Source organism: Carcharodon carcharias, chromosome 6 (genome assembly GCF_017639515.1).
Source record: "Carcharodon carcharias isolate sCarCar2 chromosome 6, sCarCar2.pri, whole genome shotgun sequence".
NCBI classification, from domain to species: Eukaryota; Metazoa; Chordata; class Chondrichthyes; order Lamniformes; family Lamnidae; genus Carcharodon; species Carcharodon carcharias.
The window spans coordinates 3,877,141-3,903,616 of NC_054472.1; the positions used below are offsets into that span (position 1 = coordinate 3,877,141).

Sequence of the window (26,476 nt, forward strand, 5' to 3'; positions counted from 1 at the left end):
CCTCTGAAGCAGACCTTTTTTAATTGATCCACAAAGATGGCACTGGGTCCTGACTGGCTCCGGTATCCCAGAATCTTGTAAATCTCCTGTTGTCAACTGCTTTGTCAGTGACACCATAGAGCCATAGGCACAAGGCAAGGTCAGAAACCTACCTGGGCCTCAGTTCTACTCTCTCTCTATCAGTGGACTGCCTTTCCATATTACATCTACTCCATCCCGGTGTTTAGGCAACATGGTGGGCTGAATGGCCTCCAGTGCTGTAACCAATCTGTGATTCCAGGCGAACTTCCTCCCACCCTATTTCACTTCACCTCCTCAACATATCCTTCTCTTCCTTCTTCCCTTACGTGTTTATCCAGCTTCCCCTTAAATGTCCCTATACTATTCACCTCAACCACTCCCTGTGGGAGCGAGTTCCACATTCTCACCACTCTCTGGGTAAAGAAGTTGCTCCTGAATTTCCTATCGGATTTATGAGTGACTGTCTTATATTTGTAATCTCTAGTTCTGGTTTCACTCACAGGAAAATATCTTCTCTCTGTCTACACTATTAATCCCATTCCTAATTTCCAAGGCCTCTATCAGGTCACCCCTCAGCCTTTCCTAGAGAGGAGAGCTGCAGCCTGTTCCAAGTAAAGATCTAAAAGCCCAGACAGGCACTCTGGGAGTTTTCAGCTAAAGTCAACAAAAAAGAAGCTTTTAAGAGTCTGAATTAAAATTCACTTCCCAATGGATATGAACACAACACAAAGCCATCTGTAAATAAGCACTAACTGAGCAATATCAGTACAAGGCCATGAGGGTGGAATATGCTTTAAAAGGAACAGCACAAGTGCTGTGCTAGAGATTCCGATCATTTCAGCAGAAGACTATACTTTGGTTAATGGAGCACAGCTTATGTGGTTGTGAAGTGTTTCAGCTTCACAGTGAAACCAAATGTGTGGTGTGATCCTGCTGTGAGATAAATTTTGATACCAGGTGTGAAGACTGTATATCGAGGAGGTTGTCTCTCACTGTTTCAGATTTTCACTGACGGCAACTTACCATCAGTACAACTGCAAAGTCAACTTCATTAAACCAAAACCTGGGTTCCTGTCACTTAGAAATGGAAATACTGGATGGATGGAAGTTGAAGATGTATAAAGGAAAGGTAAGGAAAGCTTTGAAATTGTTCTTAATTCTATTAACAGATCCAGGCACTGTCTAATAATGTAGTCAGATACAAAAAGTCCCAGAAGGAGAGAAAGGTGAAAACTCTCAGGAGGCAGTTTGACTGTTATGGAGAATCTTAGTGTAAAGGACTTTCTGTCAGGAGAGTGGATAGCAATGTATGTGTAAAGGCATGGCGAGAGAAGCAAGAGAAAACTTTCATTTCTATAGCAGCTTTCATGACCCATGACATCCTAAAGCACTTTACAGCTAATGAAGTACTTTGGAAGTGTAGGTCAATGTCTGTCTGGACAAACCTACTCACTGATCATATCACTTTTCGAAGTTATTATAAACCTCTTTGCAAGTTTCTAGCTTGAACTTTTGAGAAGTCTCCCAAAAGTAACATCTTGTTGAAAAGAGGGGACACTTCTGGGCATTCTCGCCACTCAGGTTCTCGAGCTTTTATCTCTTTGCTTCTTCTTGGATGGAATTTTTCTCTTGGGGCTTTCTGCTTCTGCCTCTTTGCTTGAAATGCTGTGAAAATTCATGAATACATTTATAACGACTAAAATCTCAATAAATATTTAATTGAATGTCAAACACTGGGAATTGCTAAAGTTCCAATTTGGAGTGAGATCTTTAGAATATAAGGATTTACCCCAGGAAAACAACAGGTACCTTAATTACACTAAGTGTATATACATACCAGAGGATCCAGCTATCAGGAAGAACTGAGCAGGCTGGAGTTCCTTTCTCTAGAAAGACAAAAGCTGAGGAATGATCTTATCGAGGTCTTAAGCAGTTTGATAGGGTAAACGTGGGGATGTTTCCACAAGTGTGTGAGATCAGAACTAGGGGCCATCAATATAAGAGAGTCAATAATAAATCCATCAGGGAATTCAGGAGAAACTTCCTTACCCAGGGAGTGAGAATGTGAAACTCGCTGCCAGGGAGAGAAATCATGGGCCCTGGTGCACCTCTGGTTTCTAGGCCCCTTATTTCTCTCCCTCCCTCCCCCTCAATCATGCATAATTCTTTTCCCCCTTTCAAGATTCACCAATCAATTCACCAAACAATCACAGAAAGATCTTCATAAAATGATAACATCCATTGTTGGCATCTGGTTACAAATATCGTCCGATTATATATGCAGCGTGGGTCATTAATATTATGACAACAATAATATAATGCAGTGTTAGTTTGTGTGTGCCCCATAGGTGATGCCCACTGCAACTATTAAACAAACCAGAAAGTACAAATTTTACTTTATCAGCATCATGTAATATTATTAACTTGACAGGAAAATACCCCATTAGTTATGTATAAAACTGTGCAGACGATAACACTGATTTTGGTGACTGCCTCAGCCCTCATTAATATGTTCTACACATTGCACCATATGGACACGGTGACAGTAAATTCATATTTGAGAAGAAAGATTCAATACTGGCAACACAGCTAAACCACACAAGATCTTTTCCATTCTGTAGAAGAATTAGAAGACTTTCTCTGGGTGCATGAGATTATTCAATATAACTATTTCATACAAGGAGTGGAATTGAATTCTGTTTTATCGATAATCTCACAGGGTAGAAAGAACAAATGACTCCTGAGCAACAAAGTGGAATGATTGAGTAACATGGGTCTTTACTGTCAGTGAGAAGCATTGGAAATCTCAGGTATCTTTGTGTAACACAACTTTTAATAGGCCTGAGGACAAAGACTGAATGGTTTGCAATTGTATCCGTGTTTCTTGCTCAGCAAATCTGAAAATTCTGCTGATTGCTGTTTCTCACTACAATAGATTTTCAACATCAACTATGCAACACAACTTTATCATGATATTTCTATAGCTCAAAAATACTCAAAAAGCACCAAGATAGATGGGATAATAAATAAGCAGACAAAAGGATAACATTAAAGTCAATGGAAAAGACTCTTGAGAATCATGTGCTGCTTAAATAAGTTACTGATTCACTATGGGCCCATTACCCCTGTCCTGGCAATCTCACCCCTCAAAGCCCACTCACAGTAAACTTTCATTAGCAGCAAAATAATCAAAACTCCAGCCATGGTTTTACCCACCCTCTATCTGCAAGATATTTATGGATGACAAGGCCATTTAGCCCAGTTCATCTCATCCATCCCTAAATGACATACGAACATAGGTACTAGGAGCAGGAGTAGGCCATTTGGCCCCTCGAGCCTGCTCTGTCATTTGATAACATCACCTATATTACACCTGTGACTGCAACTCAAAAGTACTGAATTGGCTGTGAAGCGATTTGGGACATTGGGAAAGGTGCTATACAAATGTAGGTTTTGTCTTTCTTTCATTACATCTGCATGCAGTAGGCAGAGTGACTGTAACAATGGTGAATCTGGAGGCCCAGTGCCAAGTCTCTAAGGATTATTAATCACAGAACAAATCAACTGATGTTAGGAAAGTGGCTGCACAGAAATCACCACATTTACAAAATATAATTCAACTCTAATGAAGACAACCTTACTGTTGTGACCTGTCTGGTGCCAATCCACAATAGACCATAAATGGCACCTGCTCCTTTTAAGCTAATGACACTATCCCCAGGATTTGCCAATCAGAGAACCACCAACAGTTAGGAAACATCCACAGTGAATTGTTCATTTAAATTTTTCAGAGAAGAATAATAAATGGTACAAAATTCAATATGGTCTTAAGTCAAAACTGGTTTGTTTCTCCTTTCCCCAGAACTGTTGCACAAATAGTGTTGTACAGAGTGAATTTGCAGCCTATCTGGTGTGAACCTAGGTTGGAGCAGAGATTTGTAAAACCTTTCTTTAAGCAATCTCCTGGTGACAAATAAGGATTTCATTCCCAGGCTTTGCCAGACTAATAAAACTGGGCCTAGTGTCAACACCCTGTTTTGCATCACTCCCGCTTTTCAGTTCTTACATTTATTTTGATGAGGCCCAAGATTCTCAAGCCTCTGGTACATCAACACCCGTGTGATCAGTATTGTGTCTACTTTAGGGCATAATGAAAATTTAGGCTGCTATTTATATGCTGGCTCAAATTCAAAACAGAAGTTAAGGAAGACCACAAATTTTATGGCCCTAAACTTTTAAAGAAGCCCCCCTTCAACCCATCACCACCCCCTCACCCCCTCAACTCTCATTCCTTCCCTCACCCCACTGTGCCTCCCCACGGAGAGGGGACAGGAGACGTGAACAGGAACTGCTTCCGACCTTCGGGCAGCTTCTGGAGGGATTTTTGTTGTAAAAAGTGGGACCACAGCTCTGCCCGACAGTCGGAAACAGCAGGGCAGTTTAAAATTCCGATCTGGCGACCTTTTCGCATCAACCCAATTCTGGAATGAGCCCAGCTTCTCTGAATTCTCAGTATTAACTCACTGTAGAAGATAAGCTTTCTACAGGAGATATTCTGCCTTGATACAGTCGTTATGCAGAAATGTTTAGCTATATATTTGCAAGTCTCCCTTGCCATTGTTCTCAGTAAGTTGAATGATGTGCTGCTTCCTAAGACCGGGGTGGTTCAGTAGGTCACTCAGTGCATTGGACCAGAGAAATTTACAATACAGAAGGAGGTCATTCAGCCCCTTGTACTAGCTCTTTGGTAGGACATTCTAAAACTAATCTCTGTAGCTGCATCCTCTCCGTATCCTACACCTCCCTTTGTTTCAGATCTTTATCTAATATTTCCCCAAGCCATTTACTGTGGCAAAAACTTTCTCTTAAACTTTCCCCTCAGCCCCATTATAAATTGCCATTGACTCCACAACTGAAGGAAATAATCTCTTCCCCATTCCTTCTATATTTAAAAAACCTCCATTAAGTCATCTTTTAGCCTCCTTGTGTAAGTTGAGAAAAAATCCCAATATCTCGGGTCTTTCTGCATAACTGCACATCCTGATGAATCTACACTGTCTGTTTTACAACGAGGCTCCCATGAATGCGCAGTCTTTAACTGTATCTTAACCACTAGTTTCCTGTAAAAAATTATACACTTTGAGAGATTGAATGTAAGTGAACAGCCTTTAGATTTGTAAGGACTATTATTTACAGCTGTACTGAGCAAACTATACCCAGGCAATCTCATACATTGATTTTCAAACTAATGTCTCTTAACGAGCCCAATGTTTTCAGACCTGTATACACTCAGCATGAGATTTCTGGAATGCTTTGTATTGGTAGATATATAAAGGCAATTATTTCTGTAGCTGTATGAGGTTAACTTAATATCTAACAGAAAGAAATTAGGAGTTATGGTTGGGGGAGGGGCTGGGCTGGGAATGTGGGGAGGTGGGGGAGCGGTGGAGGGTGGGGGGGGTGGTGCGAATGTCCCAGGGATGGTGCCCGTGTTTGAGGTGTCTTGTCCATTCAGGGCAAATTTGATTAGCACTGAATCCCAGCAAGTTAACAGCAGCATTAACGCTGAGGCTATCAACAAAACTTAGTGAAATCCCAACTAGGTGCATTTTCCACACAGTTTTCAATTAAATTAAATGTGTGAATAATCCTTAAATTGCCAGCTGTACGAGATTTCCGGTACCCTTGGCAGCTGTAAATGGTTACTGAGATTTGAGAGAAGGTAGTGATCTTTTGAGATTTTTTTTGGAAGCTGAAAAGTCATGAATAGTTCACCTCGGTGCCTGGATTGAGATGGAAGAGGAGTAACAGAATGGCTGCCATACATTATAACACTCAAAGATAATTCATTACACCTGATTCTGTCTGACACTTGAGAGTTGTGAAGGTGTCAGTCGTGAGTTTCACCCTGTGGACCAGAGCATGGGGATAGCATGGTTTACATGACAAGAGCAATGTATAAAAGTCAGCATCAAGGCAACAGCTTGTTACCGCTTCCACATCACCCCCTCCCCCTCCAGTGTTGACCCTCTTTATCCTGTGCCATGCACTGTCCAGGAATATGGCAATTTGCCATTTTCTCTGTTGGTTAAAGAGTTTACTGGCCCTGGTTTCTCTTCTTACACTGGAAAAATGTCCCAATTCTGTTAGAATCTTTTATCCCCTTAACCAACATTGTGAATTCACCACAGAGCAAACTGTGCAGGATACCCTGCAGCTCACCTTCTTGTGTTAACAGCATACCCACGCCAACAAGACACTCAGTTATTCTTGGTAATGGTATTAATTTGTTCACCTTGGACAGTTTTACCTGAGCAGCAAGGTTTGATTTGTGAATTGAATCACTCCATCAGATTGAACAGTTCAGTTCCCCTTGACACAAAAGATCAATAAATAAACAGCACAAAGCAAGATCACGTTGTATCGAGAAAACACTAACCTCTCTCTCATCGATTTCTGAAACTCAGTTAACAATGAAACCAATAGTAACTGGAAAAGTGTGGAGACTATCGCAGGATCTTCTCTCAACTAATACAGGCATGTATTAATATTGCAATTACTCACTTTCATTCAGGCCCACATTGCACACAGTGAATGTTGCTGACATTTAATCAGAGCAGGTTTGAGCTGACTCTATTCAAGCTTTCAAAGAAAGGACCCTTTCATAATGGCTGCATTTCAAATAGTAAAGGAAAATTAAATGTAGAACATTGTATCAAAAATTAAGAGGTGAACTGTTCTCTGAAATATCACACGGAACTAAATGTTGATGTGAGGCCGAATTTGCTTTATTATTATCAGTTTCTTTCTGGCAGTTGGAGCACAGGGGGTTGAGAAAGTTAAATTTTGACAGGGCAGAACTTCAATTTTTGGAAGAGCTTCAATAATGCAAAGTGCCATCCAATCAGTATCACGGAAACCTGCAGCACTGAAGGAGGCCTTTCTGCCCATCCCGCTTGTGCTGGTTCATTGAAAGTGCAGTCATGCTTAGCACCATACTCTCACTTATTGTATAATCTTCAAGAAGCTGCCCAACTCCCTTTTAAAATTATTTATAGAATCAGCTTCCACCATCTTTTCAGGTAGAAGACACCACATTCCAACAACTGAGAGAAAAACAATCACTTTATCTTCCCTCCAGATCAATTTGCAATGATTTTAAATCCATGACCTCTGCTTGTTGATCCATTCACTTTAGAACATGAATATGGAACCCGCTCCCACAGAGAATGGTTGAGGTGAATAGTATAGATGTATTCAAGGGGAAGCTAGACAAGCCCACGAAGGAGAAGGAAATAGAGGAGTGAAGTGGTAGATTTAGATGAGAAAAGATGGGAGGAGGCTCGAGTGGAACATAAACAGTCATGGGCTGATTGGCCTGTTGCTGTTACTCCATCAAAACATTACATCACCGTAAACTTTTATTAAGTCACCTCTTAACCTTCATTCCAAGGACAAAGGTCAAACTTTGGATTGGGAGAGGAGGACATTGGGCTCCATGTGGGTGTTGGGTTGAGTTAGTCTGTTTGGGTTGAGTCAGGTTGGACTCCTACAGGCAGAGCTGAATGGGTGAAAAAGCCTTTTCTGGTCCTTGATCCTTCCTTGTCTTAGGATTACAAAGGATATAGGGCAAAGAAAGGCCATTCAGCCCAACCAGTCGATGCTGGTGTATATGCTCCATTTGAGCCTCCTCCCATTTTTCCTTATCTAACTCTATCATGGTAACTCTCTATTCCTTTTTCCCTCGTATGCTTGCCTATCTTCCCCTTATACCATTCACTTCCACCACTTCTTACGCGAGTGAGTTCCACATTCATGCCATAAAGCACTAGATGCACACCCACTGATGTCCTGTTGCCCACCCAAAAGTGTTTAGCGATTTAAAACTATTGTATTTCTGGGAGTGGAATTTTGGGCAGCTTTGTAACTGGATCTGGGATCAAATTTGGGAATTCCCCTCTTGTTTACTGCTCAATGTCCTTTCAGGGCAGCTCGTCACTTTCATCCAACTTATTCAATGCATTGTGAACACATCCATTAATCCAACAATATCCCCCGGCTTGGATTGTTTCTGAGTACTGAACATCAATACAGGCAGATATCAGAGCATGTATCTATTTGAATATCAGTACAGGGTGTATCTCTCTATTTGAACATCAATACAGGTGGATATCAGAGCATGTATCTATTTGAATATTACAGGGGTGTATCAAAGTGTGTCTCTATTTGATTATCAGAACAGGGTTATCAGAGTGTGTCTCTATTTGAACATCAGACCAGGCGGCTATCAGAGTGTGTCTCTATTTGAATATCAGTAGAGGAGTGTATCAGAGTGTGTCTCTATTTGAACATTAGTACAGGGTGTATCAGAGTGTGTCCCTATTTGAACATCAGTACAGGGTGTATCAGAGTGTGTCTCTATTTGAATATCAGTACAGGTGGATATCAGTGTGTCTCTATTTGAACATCAGTACAGGTGGATGTCAGAGTGTGTCTCTATTTGAACATTAGTACAGGTGGATATCAGTGTGTCTCTATTTGAACATCAGTACAGGTGGATGTCAGAGTGTGTCTCTATTTGAATATCAGTGCAGGGGTGTACCAGAGTGTGTCTCTATTTGAACATCAGTACAGGTGGATATCAGAGTGTGTCTCTATTTGAATATCAGTGCAGGGGTGTACCAGAGTGTGTCTCTATTTGAACATCAGTACAGGTGGATATCAGAGTGTGTCCCTATTTGAATATCAGTACAGGTAGATATCAGAGTGTGTCTCTATTTGAATATCAGTACAGGGTGTATCAGAGCGTGTCTCTATTTGAACATCAGTACAGGCGGATATCAGAGTGTGTCTCTATTTGAACATCAGTACAGGCGGATATCAGAGTGTGTCTCTATTTGAACATCAGTACAGGCGGATATCAGAGTGTGTCTCTATTTGAACATCAGTACAGGCGGATATCAGAGCGCGTCTCTATTTGAATATCAGTACAGGGTGTATCAGAGCGTGTCTCTATTTGAACATTAGCACAGGGTGTATCAGAGCGTGTCTCTATTTGAACATTAGTACAGGCGGATATCAGACTGTGTCTCTATTTGAATATCAGTACAGGTGGATATCAGTGTGTCTCTATTTGAACATCAGTACAGGGTGTATCAGAGTGTGTCTCTGTTTGAACATTAGCACAGGATGTACCAGAGTGTGTTTCTATTCGAATATCGGTACATGGGAATATCAGAGCATGTCTCTATTTGAACATCGGTACAGGGTGTATCAGGTTGTGTCTCTATGTGAACATTAGTACAGGCGGATATCAGAGTGTGTCTCTATTTGAACATTAGTACAGGTTGTATCAAGTGTGTCTCTATTTGAACGTTAGTACAGGTGGATATCAGAGTGTGTCTCTATTTGAACATTGGTACATGGGAAAATCAGAGTGTGTCTCTATTTGAACATTAGTACAGGTTGTATCAGAGTGTGTCTCTATTTGAACGTTAGTACAGGCGGATATCAGAGTGTGTCTCTATTTGAACATTAGTACAGGGTGTATCAGAGTGTGTCTCTATTTGAACGTTAGTACAGGCGGATATCAGAGTGTGTCTCTATTTGAACATTAGTACAGGCGCATATCAGAGTGTGTCTCTATTTGAACGTTAGTACAGGCGGATATCAGAGTGTGTCTCTATTTGAACATTAGTACAGGCGGATATCAGAGTGTGTCTCAATTTGAACATTAGTACAGGCGGATATCAGAGTGTGTCTCTATTTGAACATCGGTACATGGGAATATCAGAGTGTGTCTCTATTTGAACATTAGTACAGGTTGTATCAGAGTGTGTCTCTATTTGAACGTTAGTACAGGCGGATATCAGAGTGTGTCTCTATTTGAACATTAGTACAGGCGGATATCAGAGTGTGTCTGTATTTGAACATCGGTACATGGGAATATCAGAGTGTGTCTCTATTTGAACGTTAGTACAGGCGGATATCAGAGTGTGTCTCTATTTGAACGTTAGTACAGGCGGATATCAGAGTGTGTCTTTATGTGACCTGACAACAGACTGGCACCTTCTCAAACAATGAGAAATCCATCGAGTAAAGCTGTTCTCCCTGAATGCCAATCCAGTGACAAATGCACGACTGGTTTTGTCCCTGACCTTATCCAATGCCAGCTAACGGGATCTCCTTCTGTTTAGCTTTTTAATTATTTAAGTGAAATGTCTCCCACTTTCACAGCTATCACTGATCTATCTTTGCATGCGACACTGTCACGTCACTTGCACTTTGGTTGACTGCTCTCCCTGCTCGTTTAAGCTTTTATTGTCGCTTCTCCTGAGGATTTGAGGATGGACAGGAGCAACATTTTCTCGAAAACCTGTTAAGTTGGGAGTTATTGTCACTTCACTTGCATTTGAAATTCATTAACATGGAGTTATGAAGATGATTACATTTAGGACGGTTTCCCTGAATAAAACACAGCAAGCACATCAGTGTCTGATTATATTTTTGTAGTATCGTCTCTTGGCAAGTTTATTTATCTACAAAGTTTTCCCGGACAGCATCTACTTCACTGCTGTCATATTCCTGCAGATATCTGTTTCTTCTCTCTGGCTTCTGTTGAAAACTGAGTTGATCTTTTACCAAGTCCCACAACCCATCAGCAACCCTTATATGAGTCACTGCACAATCCTGTCTCTTGTACACCTCAATTACCAAACCACAAAATATAACATATTATACACAGGTATAATACAATATACATATAATACTATATATAAAGTATGCACATATACTGTATACCTATAGAGCACTATATATAAAATATACTCTATCTACTGCTGAAAGATTGTTGCATCTGGGAGATCTGAATGAACCTCCTCTTGCCAATCCTCAGCATTGGAAAGAAGGAACTTGCATTTCTATAGCACCTTTCACAACCTCAGGAGATCCCAAAGTACTCTAAAGCCAAAGAAGTACTTTTTGAAATGTAATCGCTGTTGTAGGAAACATGGCAGCCAATTTGCACACAGCAAGCTCCCACAAGCAGCAATGTGATAATGACCACATTATCTTTCTTGTGACATTGATTGGCTGGTAAACTCCCCTGCTCTTTTTTCAAAAGTGCCAAGACATCACTTACAGCTGAAAGAGCCTGGTTTAACATCTCATCCAAAATATGGCAACGTTGACAGTGTAGCACTCCCTCGGTATTGCACTCGAGTGTCAGCCTAGATTGTGTACTCATTTCCCTGCACTGGGATTCGAACCCACAGCCTTCCGGCACTGAGGAGAGGGTGCAGCCCACTGAGCTGCAGCTGACCAGCTCTCCCATGTCCAACATGCCCAGGTGTAGACCCAAGTAAATCCCCTGTCTGCTCTATTCTACACTGCGGCCACCTCTTCTAAGCTGTAACTGCAGCTCCTAACGGACAATGTCTCCCACTATTCTTTCTCAGGAAACTCCAATCCAGACTGGCATCTTACTGTAAATATGAAGTTGAGGCCAAGCCTAGAGTTGGATCAGCTGTTGTGTGAAATTAAACCTTGCCATACTCCCAGAGACTGCAGGCAGCAATTCAAGATGCCAACTGACCATTCTGAATTTGTGAATTTCACCTTCACCCTAGGGATGTGAGCTTCCCTGCTGAAGCTGCCACGTTTTTTGCCCATCCCCTAGTTCCAAAGTTGTCTGACTGGCGAGGCCATTTCAAAGGGTCAACCACATTGCTGTGGGTCTGGATTCACATGTAGGCCAGACCAGGTAAATACGGAAGATTTCCTTCCCTAAAGGATATTAGTGAACCGGATGGGTTCTATGATAATCCGATAGTTTAAATGAAGAATTGAGGAGAAACTTCTCTACCCAGAGAGGGGTGAGAATGTGGACCTTGAGGTGAATAGTGTTGATGCAGTTAATGTAAAGCTAGAGTAAAGGGTTAATTCTAATGATAGCCATCAGGCTTGTGTTTAAGGAGCTGTGTCACAGTGATACCACTCACTGAGAGGAGATGAATGTGAAACAGCTCCAAGTGTAGCTCCAGCTATGTTTTGGTCTTATTTAACACTTGTAAATAATTAGCATGTGAATAAATGTTTTTGAACACAATCCTATTGCCTCCAGCACTAGAGTAGAAGCCAGTGAATCCTGAGATAAATCCACAATAACAGGAAAACTTGAGGGAGAACGAATAGATGGATATGAACATAGGAACAGGTGGAGGCCATTCAGCCCTACAAACTTGTTCTGTCTTTCAATGAGATCATGGCTGATCTGTGACCTAACTCCATACACCTGCTTTTGTCCCATCTCTGTTAAAACTTTAAATAACCCAAATCTGTCAGCCTTGGATTCAAAATTAAAGATTGATCAAGCATCAATTGCCAGTTATGGAAGAAAGTTCCAAAACGTTCCCATCCTTTGTGTCTACAAGTGTTTCCTAATGATTTGCTGATAGGGTGAGATGATGAGGGGCAGCAGGAGGTTGGTGTGGAGCAGAGAGACCTGGCCCAGCTTTTTCATGATTCCAGCTCTTTTATGTGGAGATTGTTTTTTTTTTAAAAGTTGAATTCAAATGTTCCAACTGGCAAAGTGGGATCTGAACTTGGAACATAACCTCTCCGATCCTGTACCCATTTGATATAAACCGGCAAAGTTATAGGGAAGCATCTTTTTATATTACTGGTTACCACTTGTTTACACAGCAAGTCAGGAGACTGGAGTTTGCCAGCTGGTTATTTTCAGTCCCCAGCTCAGTATTGTGCTCAGGAGAAAGGCTTTGCTTTAATCCCTGGGGGTTCTGGCAGTGCAAGCAGAATGGAGGTGGCAGGTGAAGTGTCTGTGATATTATCGTCAGGATTGACAGGCAGCATTGACACGTGCTGGATGAGGTGCAAAGAGCTGTTTGGGAATGGAGTAGGATCTCTCCATACTCGCTCCCAGCTCAGGAGTGCTATCTCCAACTACAAGTCTAACATTAATCGCTGTCTCAGCTCAAAAGACAGTAATTGCTTCTTTCTGAGGGATGCTGGTTGTAGGACTGACTGACGATGAAATTAGCAGCACACAAAGATAAACGCCGCAGAATTCGACTAATGCTTTTATCAACTGTTTGGATTGAGCATTCAGTCGATGGATTTTGAAGAGGCCCAGAACTCACTGCTGAACAACAAACCAAGTGACAGAACTCTTTGATTCTCACACTGCACAAGTTAACCTCAGTAACTTGCTTGTATAAACTTGTGTAAGTGTCATTATTGTTCACCTTTATTATCTTCCAACTTTTCCCAGAAATCAATCCCATTCTGTCGAGTGTCAGGAGACTTTGGGGCAATGGTTTTTCTGGCCTATGTATTATATGGAAAACAAAACAAACTGCACAAGAGTATCAATCAAATGTACAGCTGCATTTCCCAACCTTTTCTTTTCCAGTGTACACGTTGTACCAGGGTCATTTTGGTATTTCTTGCTGCAAAGATCCATTAATATTGTCTTCACCTTAGAGCCAGGTTGTCAACTCTAACTGAATTATCAATTGCTCTGGGATGCCTCATGGTCACCTCTCCTTGGGACCAATATTTATCCCTCAATCAACAATAACATGGATTATCTGGGCATTTATCTCACTTCTGTTTGTGGGATCATACTGTGCAGAATCTGGCTGCCTACATTACCACAGTGACTACACTTCGCATAGCCATTCATTGGCTGTAAAACATGTTGACATGCCTTGATGTTGTGAGAAGTGCTATAGAAATGCGAGTCTTTCATTTGACATCTAGTTCTTAATTTGATGAGATTAGCTATTTTAAAATTAACTAGCTTATGGGGTGACTGATGACACTGAGCCTGGACCCATCTCTGCGTCAGTTGGATTGGTTGTTTTTAGCACATTGTGTCACCACTTTTTTTCTACTATGGTGTCCTCTCTGTGAATAATCCCTCGTCCTTTCGCTCTCTGACCAAAGTTTGCTATTTGTCTGAAGGCGACTAGACACCAACTCCTCAAAGTGATGTCCAGTGTACAATCCTGTACCAACTGAGATTCCAGCCTGGGAGGCTGAATCCAATTTCTGCAGACGCAGAGTGTATTATAACTCTGGCATTGGGAGAATCTGGGGCAGATTTCCAGCTTCCTGCGCTTGTTTAGATGCAATGCAAAGAGGATATTGGAGGGGAAAAGACCACAAATAGGAGTCAGAAGTTAACAAGTTGACTGCAATAAACACTGGTCTTGCCAGGAATATCGGAATCCTGTGAGTGAGTGAAAAGGATTCCTGTTCTCTTTGCACTGAGTCCAGTTTAACTGCCCTGGCTGTTTGGGGCTGGGTTTGCTCCTCCTGGCTCCCACTGCAAACTGTGGGCCTCTTTCCCACCTCCCACAATGACAGGAAACTCCTGGCCCTTGTTGCACCTGACTACAAGCCTCACAATGCGGCCTGTTCCCTCAAGTATCTCGTCAACCCCATCAGCCTGGGATCACTTAAACAAGAATATCCCTCTCTTCACACTGGGATCATCCCACGCACTTCCTACTCTCTAAAACCCCTCCCCCTACCCCCCCCTCCAAATGTAGCCAGGTCCCTGTACTCATCTTCAGGGTTGTAAACAGGGATTATTGGGTGCAGAAGTATCGGCTGGGTTTACTCACCAGCAGAGTTTTGTTTTGATGTAACAGTAAATCAGAGATGCACCCCAATCACAACATCTTGCAAAACTGGATTTCTCCAAATTTAAAACCAATTTTTACAAGAGTTTTTAAAGGTTAGGAACAAGAGCCCAGATAAGATTCTGAGCTGCTTTAAGTAGTGATGATGCCTGGCACATAATTAGGGTGCAAGTTGGCACAAACTGTAACTAAAAGTTCCTATTGTAATATCTCATCACCAGGTGACCATGCCAGGGTGTAAAACAGACAATAGGGAGACACCCCTTCCTATTTTTAATTCCGTTGACTTCAAACATTTTAAACCTTCACACACAGTTCCGGATGATCCATGCTATTGCCCACTGAAGCATTCAGCTGTAATTGTAGAAATGGGCTGAGGTTTTCCTCATTTCGCAAACACCCCACTGGTGTTTTATTGCAGTGCCAGTTTACTGGGTGATATGCTGCGGGTTGTGGAGTTAACTCCTGATCTCCAGCCTGCCTCTATCTTAATCCTGCTCATCACTTCTGTCTCTTTTGCTCTCTGCATCTCTGAGTCTGAAAGAAAGAGAGAATCACAGAATGGCTACAGCACAGAAGGAGGCCATTTGGCCCATCATGTCTTTGCTGGCTCTGACTTCCTCTTCAACCTGCGGGGCTATTGATTACAAGGCCTGAGATTCTGCAGTGCTGGGCCTGCTCTTAAGGGCTGGGATTATTCTGCGCTGGAAGTGGTCAGTTTTTTTTTTATCTTTATTCTTTCACAGGATGTGGGTGTCACTGACAAAGCCAGCATTTGTTGCCCATCCCTAATTGCCCTTGAATCGAGTGCTTGAAAGTTAAGAGTCAACCACATTGCTGTGGGTCTGGAATCACGTGTAGGGCTGGACACATGTGGGCCCGAAGGTAAAGGTCCTGGGTGTGTAGGTAGGGGCAGTGTTGTGGGAGTCAGGGAGGGGTGGAGGGGCAAGGTTGAGAAGCCCAGGATTCCTCATGGACCCCAGTCCTGAGACACAGCTCGATAACAGACTGGCCTGGGGCCTCACACAGGCCCAGGGTTAAAATTCTGCATGTTTAAAGGAGAATCTCACTGCCTTTGATAGTCTGATGATTGGACTGACCAAACACCTCATAACTTGTTTGAGCAGAAGCCTTGTTTCAGGACTGGCTCCCTGTTCAATATTGCAGACAATGTGTCAACATGAGGCTGGCTTCTTTGACAATGCCTATTTATGTGGCTAATAGTCCCAAAACATCCAAAATACTGGAGTAGAAAATATTCAAAGGACAGTGTTAAGTATATTCACTCATTAAACCATTTTGAAGATGTCGGTTTATAATTGCCTGCTGGAGTGACAGTCAATGCTTATCTCCATGTCTCTGATGCTCCCTAGCAGTGTCCCATCAGCAGAACAGGCTCAGTGTTGGCTTGTGGGTGGTGGGCTGGCAGATTCAGTCGCTCTGACCCGCAGTGAAGGACTGGCAGTGATTTGGAGAGCTGGAGGCTGTGAACTGCAGAGTGTTAAACAGGACCCAGCAGAACTCTCTGACTGGGGGGGCTCCCAAGATCAGGCTGTGCCTCTCACCTGCTTCATTGGGTGGGTGGGTGGTGGGAGGGAGGAGGTATGGGGGGCGGGGGGGTGGGGGGGTGGTGCGGTCATGATTGCAGTAGGGAAGGGTGCATTGGGTACAGCTCAAGGCAACCGGGGCCCAGGTTTGTGTGAGGCGCAGAGAAAACCCATCGGATCATCGAAGGCAGTGAGATCCTCCTTTAAACACACTCCCCACCCCGAGGCACGCTCGATGGGTTATTTGTTCAGCTTTGTCCATCCTTCGGTTCTAACAAAGGTCCTCTCTAACAAGAGAGTGAGGGAGACAAGATTTGTAACTAATAAACAGAGCGGGTGGTGGTGGGTTAATCACTTGAGGCCACATGCCCTGCACTCAGAGGGCATGGCTTTGCTAAGGAGGAACAACTCGTTTAAAGTGAATGCAAACCAAGTTTCTCCTCACTGCTTCATGTCTTTGGCAGTGAGACATGAGGGGATTTTCACACACACACAAACACACACACACACACACACACACACACATACACACCACCCACAGCAGTTTCCCAGCTGAGCTGCCTTATCAATTGTTGATGAGCTTCTGTCCGGGCCAGGAGACAGCCTGCTTCCTGCCCTCTCTGGAGCCAGTAAAGGAGGTGATAAGCCATGGGGAAGATTTTTCAGGAGCCTGGAGCCTGGTCTATCGGCTGCTCCAAGTGGCATCGGGACATTTTCCACAGTTGCCCTCACAGATATGCTTTTGAATGTCGATAAGGGCAAGGGGGAAGATGGAGAGTGACCGCAGACGGCTTCCCTTTCGGATTCCCGGCACAATGAAAGATTTCAAGTTCCCATTTTCCTGTGGCAGACAGGGTGGTCGGCTTGTCACCTCCAGCTTCCCAACAGATGAAAGCTTAACAGTTAGTGTTTAGATTGACCAGGTCCCAGTATCAGGCCCTGATAGAGGAGGTGATTATGTTAAGATACTGGGAGCTGGGACATGCTGATAGATTTGTTCTACACAGTAGCATTAGTTTGGCCTTTTTTCATCAGGTACTGATGAGCAGTTTAAGACAGTGATTGAAGCAATTCTCAGTCCTGGGCCCTGTTACACCCACATGTGCCTGGATGTCCCAGTGCTGTCGCTTTGAGAATATTTTTATTAGTTTGGGAATGTTTTATTCCTGTTCTTCACTCCCCAAGGTTAATTTCCATCCCATAATCATGTTGAATGAATGGAATGTCGAGTAATTGTTCCACCTCCATTTCACAGCGTTAGTGTAGGATGTTGCTGTGACTCCAAGGGGAGCACTCACGCTCTTCTGAGTCAATTCCTGCTTCAGAGACCTGAGCACAAAAACTAAGCTAACATTGCCGGAGTTGCCAACTTTCAGATGACAGGTTAAACTGAGGTCCTGTCAGCCCCCTCAGGAGAGCATAAAAGACCCCATGAGTTATTTCAAAGAGGAACAGGGGAATTCTCCCCAGTGCCCTGGTCAATATTTATCCATCAATCAATATCACAAAAAACAGATTATCACTTTGCCTGTAAATTGGCTACTGTTTTTCCCACATTGCAATAGTAAAAATACACTTAGAAACACCTGATTGGCTGTAAAATGCTTTGGGATGTCTTGAGATTGTGAAAGGTTCCATTGGTGTTGGGTTAAACATCCCTTGCCACGAGAATCTTTTGGATTTTCATATAAAACAACATAATATCAGTGATAAAAAACTCTTTACAGGCTGAGTACACAATCTGTTTCAAAATTTGTGGCTGATTTCAATCGTCATTCCAGAATGCTGAGATTCAAGTGTGCTCAGTGTGACCACAATGTCTTCACCAGTAGAGAGCAGCTGGAGTCTTTATCCAGTCCATTACTACCCAGTGTTTGAGTGTGAGAACCTGGCTCTTGTTAGTGATCACATTTCACCCCGAAACACTAATTTCTGAATTCCACTAAATATTGAAAAGAAAATGTTGTTTTTGACCATCTCTCTAAAATTCTCATCAAATATTTGATCCTTGGTGCGTCACCGTCTTGTCCAATCCTGCCTTCTGACCACACTCATGTTTTCCAGTAGGGGTAATGGATTGGGATCAAGAATCTGGGCTTCCTCCCTTCCTCCCTGCCTCTCAGGGTGCTGAGCCCAGTGTACCCCTGACTATGGACCCATTTGCCTCGGTCAGTCCTCTCTTTGGGGTTTCAGTACCACACAGGACCTGCTCACATTAGATTCTAACCTTTAATCTTTGCCACAGGTTTCTGCAGACACTGAGCTGGATTAGTCAGTAACAGTGAAGACTCCCAGTAAACAAGGGTGGTAATTATGAATTTGTATGTTAGTGGAAGATTAATGGAATACTGGCTTCTATGTCTACAAGACTATAAAACAAGTCTTGTTTTAGCTGTACAAAGCCCTGGTTAAACCACACATGGAGTCACTGTGAGCAGATCTGGGCACCACACCTTAGCAAGGATGGATTGACTTTGGAGGGAGCATAGTGTGGATTTACCAGAACGAGACCTGGACTCCAAGGGTTAAATTACAAGAAGAGATTAAACAAACTAAGGCTGTATCTCCTGGAATTTAGAAGTTCAAGGGGTGATTTAATCAAAGTTTTCAAGATATTAAGGGGAACTGAGAGGGTCGATAGAGCGAAGCTATTTCTGCAGGTTGAGGGGGGGGGGGGGTGTCGAGGACTAGGGGGTCAGAGTCTAAAAATGAGAGGCAGACCTTTCAGGAGTGAATTCAGAAAATACTTTTACACATGAAAAGGTGGGGAAGTTTGCAATTCTTTTCTGTAAATGGTAATTGATGCCAGATCAATTGATCATTTTAAATCAGATTTATAGATCTTTGTTAACCAATGGTATTAAGGGTTATGGGGCCAAGGTGGGTATGTGGAGTCAGGTTGCATCATCAACGATGATCTCACTGAATGGTGAAAGATGCTTGAGGGGCTGAACGGCCTCATCCTGTTCCTATATTTCTTGATAATCACGACAACACTGAATTAACCGCCCAGTATACACCTCGTCTGACTGTCCTTTCTATTTAGTCACTGGTGCTAAATCTTGACTTTGTGCAAAGCTGTAAGACCATTGAGGTTGAGTCAATCCAGTTTACATCTCTTCCCCGCTTGTTCCTTTCATTGAAGTCAACCGTGGAAAGATATAATGCGGACAGCAGATTCTCTGTCACCTGTCTTCTACTATCAAACTAGATGAATATCTACCCCAGTGATAGGTAAAACCAGGCAGGCTGCATCTTGGAAAGCAAGTTGCATTACGATCACTTTACATCAATGTTACCAACGAGCCCAGTAATGCCTTCCAAAAATTGAAACCGAACCTGGTTCACACTGAGACCTGAGGTTGATGCAGGAAAATTGAATACAATAGACAAACACCTTTAAAGACGTTTAAAATGAAGACTCTGGATGGAAAATGACAGCACACTGTTGGTGATGTGTCAATGCAATATGTCTGTTATCTCCATTCACCAGCATGCTGAGGTCATCCTGGACATTGAGCAGAATCTTGCATTGCCGACACTCTGCTCTCTCACTCTCTCACTCTTCCCACTGTTATTTCTTTGCGTGACAATCGTTCTACTAATTACTGCAGAGACTGCTTAGAGTCAGTCAGACTCCCACTTACTGCGAGAAATTGGCAACTGATACAGAATGGGAGAGGGGGAGGGTGTGGGGGGGGGTGGGTGGGAGGGGGAGGAAAGGGGCCTGCGTCTCCACAGCCCAGCCTCTCAGACAGACCATGTGAAGAGCCTGCTTGCATTAGGAGAGAAGGGTGCTGGAGAGGAGAGAGGAGCCAGGAGATAAGAGAGGGCAGAGGGGAATGTTCTGTTGATGGAAGAGAAATACAGCTCAGATTGATCCTGTAGTGTCAGTGATATTTTAATTTGTTTCAGGGTCAAACACTGACTGAACTATTGCTGGTGACCCTTGAATCATTAACTTGAGACAATTCTGGAAAAACACTTAGAATATTCTGCTCATTGTGCAGTGAATAAAAGAACGTGAAAGAAGCAGATTATGGGTTGAAAGTAGCTGTGATTATCTGAGAGGTGAACACTCTGAATGAACAGATCCACTTGGTGCATTTAAGAGTCAAAGATGATTTCTCTTAGCTTCTGCATTGAGCAGTGTCAATTCTGGATTCGACAGGTAGTGGGTGATGTGGACACAGACTGTTTACCTCCACCTCTTCTGGATGCAAGTGTTGGTCAAGACTGTTTTAACTGATTGCTCCCATTTTCCGAGAGTTTTCCAGTGGGAGGGCCATTTACTGTCCTAAGTATCTCCAAACACTGATCACTTACTGCTCATTAACAACCCACCACTTCACACCATTTAAATTATGTACAGAAGTCCTCACAGTGTGAATCGGCTTAAACTGCTGACCTAGTGTCTGTGCAGTGTGAGAGGGAGAACACAAGGAATCATGCCCCTGAATTGTTACACGTTACAATGGCTCCCAAAGACATCTCGATCCACTTTCACCCAATCTCAAATTCAGATTAAACCCTTTCACTCCAGGCTTACAAAAAAAAGTCAGCTCTGAAGAAGAGTCACACGAACTCGAAATATTAACTGCTTCTCTCTCCGCAGATGCTGCCAGACTGGTTGAGCTTTTCCAGCATTTTCTGTTTTTATTTTTATTTCAGTTTTCCAGCCTCTGCAGTATTTTGCTTTTATTACAAAAAAGGCTTTCCAAATGGAGCCACAAAATTCTGTAATTAGAAAACAGCATCATGCACATTAAAATATAACCACTTACTTGTATTTGTATAAAATATAAAAAATGAGTACTTTATGTAAAATATATTAAAATATAAACAACCTGTATTTATATAAAATACATATAGATGTGCACTATATATAAAATACATTAAAATATAAACGATAATTTGTATTTATAAAGCATCTTTAACATATTAAACACCCCAAGGTCTTTCACAGGAGCATAATCCGAGGCAAATTGACACTATGTGAGAGGAGATGTAAGGACAGGTCATCAATAGCTCAGTCAAAGAGGGTGGTTTTGAGGAGCGTTTTAACAGAGGAGAGGGAGTGAGAGAGGTTTAGGGAGAGAATTCCAGAGCTTGTGGGCCCAGGCAGCTGAAGACACGGCCGCCAATGGTGGAACAATGGAAGTTGGGGCGTGTGTTATGTAAATGCAGATTATTGTTGGAGGATTCTCTCACTATCCAATCCCTGTCTTGATTGTAGTTGCAGTCCGGATGTAACAATAACATCTGATCAGGTTGTTTTTGTTTTTCAAACGTGTCTCTACGTTCTGTATAAAGGCTGATTAAGAGAGGTCTTGGTACCATGTGATCACATACAAGGCATTAAGCTGTTTTATCCCACCAGCACCAAACTCCAAAACGTGAGCAGCATCAGACATGTTTGTAGTTATGTTCTTGGGCTAATGATCCCGTGAACATGAGCTCAAATTCCACTGTGAAATAAAATAAATCTATTGGCAGTGAGGGGTGACCGTGAAAATGTCGGATTGTCCTGATAACCCACCTGCTTCACTCATGCCCCTTGGAGGGGGGAATCTGCCATCCTTACCTGATCCGATGACTTCAGTCCCACACCAATGCAGTTGACTCTAACTGTCCTCTGAAGTGACCACACAATTGTATCAAAACAGATCAAGAAGGGCCACCATCACCTGGCAACTGGAGTTGGGTGATAAATGCCCACCCTGCCAGTGACACCCATATCCTGAGAAGGATTCAGTTCAAGGGGCATTAAAACCATTAGAACAGGCGTTTTCAGTCATACTTTAAACTAATCCAGCTCCACCCACCGGCATGACAGAAATAATCGAAAGGACGTTAAAGTCAACACCATGTTCCAAGAGACTGTATGATTTAAAACGGAATTCAGTAAAATAAATTAAACATAATAAAAGTGACTGTAGGCAAGGGTTTCGATTACAGGCTACTCAGAAATAAAGTGTTAAGGATGGCTCCAATAACCTAAGGAGTAACTCGAGCTCATTATTTATATGATCAGTTGCTGGATAGTGAAGAAACATTGTTTGGCTCAAAGAAGCCTGTCAGCGGAGCAGTTAGTGAATGTGAGACGGCTTGTGTTTCTGTAGCATCTGAATCGTTCCTGGGTTCCTGGGGTCTGTGTGACTGTCATTACTAATTTAATTCTCACTCCAGCTGCACTCCGATTGCTTACCGCTGATTTTATACTGAGCAGGATCAGGCAGCAACTCTTTAAAACTCACGTGGGGACACCAGGCAAGCAACGTCTTTGATATTACTAGCTGGAGAAAATTGTAATTAATCCATCTGGGACTGGATGTTGGATAAGCACTCCAACAAAACAGAGGCAAATGAGGGGTCGGAAGAGGTGAAGGAGAGGTAGAGCTGGGTGTCCTCAGCCTACATGTGGAATCCCATCCCCGTGTTCGCAGATGTTATTGTTGAGCAGCAACATGAGAGAGGAGCCAAGGATGGATCCTCTGAGCACACCAGAGGTAACAGTACAAAAGCAGGAAGAGAAGTCATTGATGGTGATTCTCAGGCTGCAATTAGAGAGATAAGAGCGGAACCAGGTGAGAGCAGTCCCACACAGTTAGACAACAGTGGAGAGGGGCTGGAGGCAGATGGTGTGGTCAGTTGTGTCAAAGGCCACAGACAGGTTGAGAAGGACGAGGAGGGAAAGTTTACCTTTGTCACAGACACAGTTATTTGTGACTTTGATGGGAGCTGATTAGGTCCTGTGTCAGGGGCAGGAACCTGATTGGAGGGATTCAAACATGGAGTTCTGGGAAAGATGGGCTTGAATTTGGGAGGTGACAACACATTCAAGGACTTTGGAGAGGAAAAGGGAGGACAAAGATTGTATTTGTGAGGATGGAAGGGTCAAGATTTGAGAGAGAAGAACTGAAGACAGTTGGCAATATCCACTAAGATATGGAGAGCAGGGTGGAGAAGTTGGGTGCTCAGCAGTTTTAGTGGGAATGGGAGGTGGGTCTCATGGACAAGGTAAGCTGGAGAAGGCATCAGGGGAGGCAGGAGAGAAACTAGAGAGACAGGTGAGTTTAGGACTAGGACTCAGGGTGAGGTTTGCTTTGGCTGGGAGGAGGGAAAGCAGTAACTCAATGAATGGATGGTTTTGAAATTAGCAACAAAGAATTCTCTAATCTTTTCACACTTACTGTTGGAAGTGAGTGTGGATGGGGTGCTGGGGGAGACAGATAGTTTGTTGTGGTGAAAAGTAGCCAGGAGTTACCCTTACAGTAAGGATGATCCCAGAATAATGGGCGGTTTTAGTTTAGGCAGCAATGGTGATTGATGTGGTTCAGTTGGACCTGGTGGTGATGAATGTCTAAGCCATTTCTGCACCTGATATGGTTATGGGCCTGTACTACTGGAGCAGAAGCAGAGCTCCCAGGGTGACACTAATCAAACAGAGGCGGCTTCAGTGGATCGGGCATGGTCACAGGATGGAAGATGGTCACATACCCAAGGAGCTTCTGTACAGTGAGGCTGCCAGAGCAAGATGAGCAGTAGGAGCCCGAAGGCTTCACTTCAAGGATTCTTGCACATGTGACATGAAGGCCCAAAACATTGACTGTTGCAACTGGGGGTCACTAGCTGGCGAAAGAGGGAAATGGCAACAAATTCTGTGGGTTGGTGTGCGCCACCACCACGACCAGTGGCTGCAGAAGCTTGGCAACAGGTTCCAATGCCAAAAACAACCACCCACAATGCCACCTGGCAGCTTCATGTGTGGCACTAATGGCAGAATCTGCCTCTCAAAGATTGGCTCCTTCACCGTCTGCAGACCCCTTATCTGAAAGGGATTGCTTGCTGTGTGTCCATCATCTCTGGTAGAGATGCCCAGCTAACTAAGTGTGGAAGCAAACAGTGTGGGGCAGACTTACTGAAGGCAGGAGCATCATAGATGGTGGTGAGAGAGTGATTGTGTTAAAATCGGTGGCTGGAGAAACACTGTCAAAACTTGGAAAATACTGACATGTTAAAATGAAGATGTAATGCCAACTCACCAGCAATGAAACTGAAGCTAAATCTTTCATTACAAAGAAGACATGAGGCTCAAAAATATCCTGAGTGTTAGATCTTGTCTTTCTGAATGTGGGGGAGGTGAGCTGGAGAGCAGGTCTGAAGGAATTATTCAAGTTCTGATAGCAGCTTGAGAGGAGAACTCTTTTTGGGCAGTGTTTTGTCATCTGGCCCTTGTTGAAGGTATAATGTACTTTTTGGCAAATTAGCAGTGTGGAAAATGTGGTAAAAATGTGCTTTAAAGTAGGTTCATTGATGTCTCTTTATTTGGCAGATATTTAACTGCCTGACTGACTTTGAAGTGATTGATGCCCTCCCTGACCTTGATTAACCTTATACTTGTTGTGTTTTGTACAAATATGTCACCCGAGTTTATCAATCTGCCAACAAGTCCTTTGGTTGCTGTTGTTACCACATGTTAGATCAGAGGCTGTTGTGTCCTGTACAGGACCAGTGTACCAGTCACTCTCACCCTCTGACTGCAACACGAGTGTGTGCTGGTTCTGGCCTTCAGTTTGTTTATTCACTTCAAATATTTATACAGAGTAGTCTGTTAAAACACAAGCCACTGAAAAATGCTCTACCCTATGAACCCGTGTGAACAGATCCAGATATATCAATCTCATACTCCAGCTTCTGGAGTAAAAGGTCATCAAAGTAAATGAGTTTTGAAGAGGGATCAAATTGAAGTGTGTCCCCATCTGTATAATCTCCCAGTATAAAATGCTGAGATTCACCCAGGGAGCAATTTCTTTCTCCAGTGGAAGGGTAAAGCATCCTCCTAGAATTTATTTATAATGATTGAATATGTCTGTTTGAACAGAATCCAACTGTGTGGGACTGCTCTCACCTGGTTCCGCTCTTATCTCTCTAACTGCAGCCTGAGAATCACCATCAATGACTTCTCTTCCTGCTTTTGTACTGTTACCTCTGGTGTCCTCAGAGGATCTATCCTTGGTCCCTTCCAATTTCTCAACTACATGCTGCCCCTCAGCAACATCATCCGAAAACATAGCGTTAGTTTTCACATGTACACCGCTAACACCCAGCTCTATCAGACCAGCACTTCTCTCATTGTTGATAAATTATCAGGCTGCTTATCTGACATCAAATACAACATAAGCAGAAATTTCCCCCAATCAAACATTGGGAAGATTGAAGCCTTTGTTTTCAGCCCCCGATCCAAACTCCATTCCCTAACTACCAACTCCATCCCTCTCCATGGCAACAATTGGGGATGGCGGGTGTTGGTGTGTTGGGGGTGCTGGTGGCGCTTGGGAAGATAGAAGGGGTTCTGGGGGTGGGGGATTGGGCATTGGGGGAAGTGGAGAGGCTTCCTGTGGGTGGGAGGTGGGGGTCAGTCAGGTTTGGGGTGAAGGGGGTTCTGGGGATACTCATGGGGAGTGTTTGGAGGTTGAGGTTGAGGGAGTAGAGAGGTTCTCGGGGCACTGGTTGGGGTTGGGGTTGGGGGTGGAGGGGTTCTAGGGCACTGGTTGGGTTAGAGGTGGAGAGGTTCTCAGGCCGCTGGTGGGGAGTGGTTGGGTGTAGGCGGGGTTGGGGGTGGAGAGAATAGAGAGGCTCTGGGATGCTGGTTTTTGCTTGTCTCTTTTGGGTATGAGTGATCAGCTATTAGTTAATTGTTTCAGTGGAAGCTATCAGCACTGATGTGGTTTCCGTTTTCTCTGCTGGTCTCTCACTTTCTCCATTCTTTACAAATCTCCAGATGCAGAATAGATGATCCAGAGAATTCATCAGCCATTCTCACAGTCTAACAGCGGTGGCCCTGTCTCACTCTAATTGCCTGTTTCCCGAGAGTTTGCTGTCAGTATGTTGGAATGGCTGAGTACGACTCTACGTGTTTGTTATGTATCAGTTTCATCAAAGCCCAGCTTGTAGATTTGGACAGAGGGTCTGTTGCAAAGTTCTCCAAATAAATGTCTGCAGCTCTGTTGCTGACACTGGCTCCTTAACCAATTGTAAAATGGTGTAGTGGTATTGTTACTGGGCTAGTAATCCAGAGACCCAGGGTAATGCTTTTAAGGACCTGGGTTCAAATCCTGACATTATAAGTCTAATGATGACCATGAAACAGTTGTCGATTGTTGGAAAACTCATCTTTAGGGAAGATGGGTTTTTACCTGGCCTGGCCTACACGTGACTCCTGACCCACAGTGATGTGGT

General features: G+C 43.3%; 1 long non-coding RNA gene across 1 annotated transcript; it reads left to right on the forward strand.

Annotated features, from left to right (window-relative positions):
- Positions 1–1,026: 1,026 nt before the first annotated feature.
- On the forward strand, positions 1,027–26,277 carry LOC121278662. Its single transcript, XR_005943253.1, has 2 exons — positions 1,027–1,150; positions 26,019–26,277. It is a non-coding gene; the product is annotated as an uncharacterized LOC121278662 (long non-coding RNA).
- The last annotated feature ends 199 nt before the right edge of the window (positions 26,278–26,476 follow it).